Source organism: Passer montanus, unplaced genomic scaffold, assembly GCF_014805655.1.
Source record: "Passer montanus isolate IOZ18808 unplaced genomic scaffold, ASM1480565v1 scaffold149, whole genome shotgun sequence".
NCBI lineage: Eukaryota > Metazoa > Chordata > Aves > Passeriformes > Passeridae > Passer > Passer montanus.
In genome coordinates, this window is record NW_024361940.1 from 466459 (window position 1) to 470201 (window position 3743).

Genomic DNA, 3743 nt, shown 5'->3' on the forward strand with positions numbered 1-3743 from the left:
CCGGCACCGGGCACCGGCACCGGGCACCGGCACCGGGCACCGGCACCGGGCACCGGCACCGGGCACCGGCACCGGGCACCGGCACCGGGCACCGGCACCGGGCACCGGCACCGGGACTGCGAATGGCGCCCGGGATGAGGAGCGGCACACGGAGTGGGAACCGGCACTGCGATCGGGAATGGGAACCGGGAACGGGATCGGTAACTGGACGGCGAACCGGCACCGGGAATTCTCACTGGGAATGGGAAGCGGCACCGGAAACCGGCGCTCCCCACTGCTGGGAACTGTGGTCACTACTGGGAGTGGGGACTGGCACCACCCGGTAGGGGGAAATGGGAACGGCGCCAGCTGGCGCCGGTCCAGGAGTTGGGGACCAGTCTGGTGGACTGGGAACGGGGATCCAGGTCCAACATTGCCCGGGCACCAGGACCTGGGATCATCCAGGAAATGGGCCCATCACTGGGAACAGGAGCTGGCACGGTTCTGGGTAGGGAATAGGAATGGGGAACTGGGGCTACCCTGACACCAGCAGCACCAGCTGGGAGCTGGAACTGGGACCAGCACCTGCATACCTGGACACTGGCACTAGCCACTGGGACCTTCCAGGCACTGGCACTTGGCCCAGCATTGCCCTGCACTGGATAGCAGGACAAGGTCCCACTGACACTGCCTGGGACCTTGCTCTGGCACTGGGATTTGGACAAGCTGGAGCACCATGCACCACCAGGAGCTGGGCACAGAGACAAGGGGGAGCTGGGAGGCATTGGGACATAACCCATGGAGGGTGCAGGGGAGAGTCATCAGAGGGTGCAGGATTTGGGTGCCCTCTACATCCCCCATAAGGAATAGCATGGGGCATGATCACAGAGGTTGAGAAGATGTGTTTTCCAGCACAAGATCAAAGCTAATTCCCTTTTCTCTTCTGTAAGAGGGAAGCTGAGGCACTGGGAGGCAGGGGGTCAAAGGCTGGGCATGCACTTGGCCCACCTGCACATCCGTGGAGGTCGATGTGCAACAGGCACCTTGGTGATGGGCCAAGGTGTCCAGACTGGTGGAAAGCTTTCCCAGCTCACAAAAAGACATTCAAGAGGGGAAAACCAAACAAGAGCCATGCAAAAGCACATCCCCCTGGGTGGGAAGGAGGCAGTGAGGTTTTACAGACCCTCTGTCATGGGCAGCTCTGATCTGCTGCGCTGACTTGACACACAAGCCTCATTGGTAGTGCTCATGGTTGATCTTAATTTAAGCCAAAAATAGATGGCAAGGAAAGAAAAAATAAAGAAAACATTTGGAAGTGACAAGAATGAACTTCTCATGTTTAAAGTCATGGGTGGCCAGACTCTTCTAGACAACAGAAAACAGGGCTAAAAAACCAGGGTTAGCTGCTGCCTGCCAGTGGCAGTGTGAATGCTTAAGGACATCTGCTTGCCACATTAGTGGCAATGCAGTAAAATTTTGGTGATAAAATCAGAAAGGAGGCCATGCCCAGAGCAGCAGGCTTCTGTTCCCATCGAGGTGTCACCAGCAGCTCTCTGTGGTCACCACGAATCACATGAGTGATTCACCTCTAGGACCAGCCATTTCCTCCAATTTCGCATTATCTGAAACCCTCCTGAACTTTTTATATTAAAGTATTTTCCTGTTAGTTTTGTAATTTCATTACTTATTCAATTAATGCAATATTTGTGCTACAATTATTTCAATTCATTTATTAGTTAAATGAATTGGAAAGCCAAAACTCTGTAGTTCCACAAAGGCTTTGGCAGCAAAAGCTGTTTTCTAACATTTTCCTTCTCTTTGCTTGTTCTCCCCTCTCCCCCACAGATCTCAGGGCTGCTCAAAACCAGGTGTTTCATAGACCTCTGCTCTGTCCCCTCATTAAAGTCACCCAAGAAAATAACCCTAACCCCTGCTGTATTTAGGTCTCAAGTCTGTCCATGTGCAGTGCTGAACCATCATCCCTCCCTGGTGGGAAACTCCTGCAGCAAAAGGCAAAGACAAAAATAAAAGACAAACCCTCAGTCTACTAAGATTTTTAAGGGGGAAGAGTAGATCCTAAACCCCAGTAGGTCTTCAACCCCAGAATCCATTTAATAGCCTTAAAACCAGCTGCCAGGCAGACTAGGGAAGGGATGGAAGGTGCTGCTGCTGCCCCCTGGGAGGGCAAGGAGAGCATAGAGCCTCTTTTGATTTGTGATTTGTGTTTTAATTGAGAGACACTCCATCAGTGTGAATTAATTAATGTGGTCATCCATCCTTCGTCTCACCAGTAGAGGTACCTCTTGCCCAGCTAGCCACTATGGGCTTGCTTAGATAGAAAGTAATTTCCTACTGAGCTGACCCCAAAGCTGCTGAAGGGGAGGATCTCACTGTTGGGGACACGGGGATAGAGGGGCACAGGGTGGAGTTTGTCACCCACAGGGATGATGAGTGATGCTGTGCAGAGCTGGATGAAAGGATTAAAAAGAGGAAAAATGAAAAGAGAAAAAGGACTCACCCTTGAGACAAATCAACAGCAGGAGCCTGGCTTTTATTTTGTTAGCAGGCTAGAAAGCACCAGGGAAAAGCTGGAAAACATTAGGGAGATGCTCTTCCACCGCATTTAAGCAGCAAGTGGGTCCCCAGATGTTCCTCTTGCCCCACGGGGAAGTGGAGCCCCAGCCTGCACTCGTGGCAAGCCCAGATCTTCCTGATTAACTTAGTTGCGTTTTCGATTTCAGCCTCAGCGGGGGAAGGAGAATTATGTAAATACAATTTATAACGACATTTCACGTGTCTTCAGGGTCACGCAAATGAAGCCACAGTGACAGGGCTGACATGGAGGCTGTGCAGGGGAAAGGAAGAAATAACAATGCTTTAAAACCAGACCCCAAAAATAAGTAGGAATAAGGTAAAAGGCAAAGTGGATGAGGAAGGCTGCAGCTGGTAATTCCTCCAACAAATAGAATTCACTCTGGGATTTCAAAGCAGATGACTTAGTGAGGTTTTCCTTCCTTTCAGGAATATTTGTTGTTCCTTCTCATTCAGGAGACTCCCAAGGTGAGATTTAATCCCAGGATGGTTCGAAGTGAGTGTCTGCCTGCCCAAAGCAGTGGGAGTTGAAGAGCTGCTCAATCCTGCCATCCCTGCTCCTGCAAGGCCAACTTTCCCCTCCCGAGGGCATGTTTGGGTGAGAAAAGTGAGATAATTGCAGGTGGGTGGTTGGTTTCTGTATCCTCACTTTTATGCCATGGAGATACAGGGAGCAACCTCCAACAGCCCCATCCCCAAGGCAGGAACTGCATGGTGAGAGTTCTAAGCACTGGTGATCCCATCAGGTTGCAATCTGCTGCTCCTTTTTGAAGACATCACAAAATGAGCCTCTGGTTGTCCATCTGCACTTGAATTAAACCTCATTGTTCCGAATTCTGCAAAGTTTTTCACCCCTGAGTTGCAGCCTCTGGAATACCAGTAATGTATTCTCTCCTTTCCCTCTCCACATGATTGCAGCATAATCTCCTACTCACTTGATTTATTTAAGCAGGCCTTCAGATGCTCCAGTAATGGGAGTCATTTAGGTCCCTCTGCAGATATGTATTTATTTATTGCTGTTCATTTAAACTGCAGAGCCAGTTGGCAGGAGAGACACAAGACTGGGGTCACAAGGATGTTAAATTATTCGCTGTCAAAAATAGTTGGTTGAGAAAGTTAAATTAAGCAAGGTCACTCAAGGTCATAGTCAATCACCAGTGGGAGGGGATGGA

At 50.4% G+C, this 3743-nt stretch overlaps 1 protein-coding gene across 1 annotated transcript in view; it reads right to left on the reverse strand.

The window, feature by feature from the left end:
* LOC120498422 (calpain-5-like) overlaps positions 1-2717 on the reverse strand; it is a 55665-nt gene extending 52948 nt beyond the window's left edge. Inside the window, exon 1 of the mRNA XM_039701112.1 lies at positions 2498-2717. The gene's annotated coding sequence lies outside the window, so the exon portion shown is untranslated. The remainder of the gene's footprint in view (positions 1-2497) is intronic.
* Between the last annotated feature and the right edge of the window lie 1026 nt (positions 2718-3743).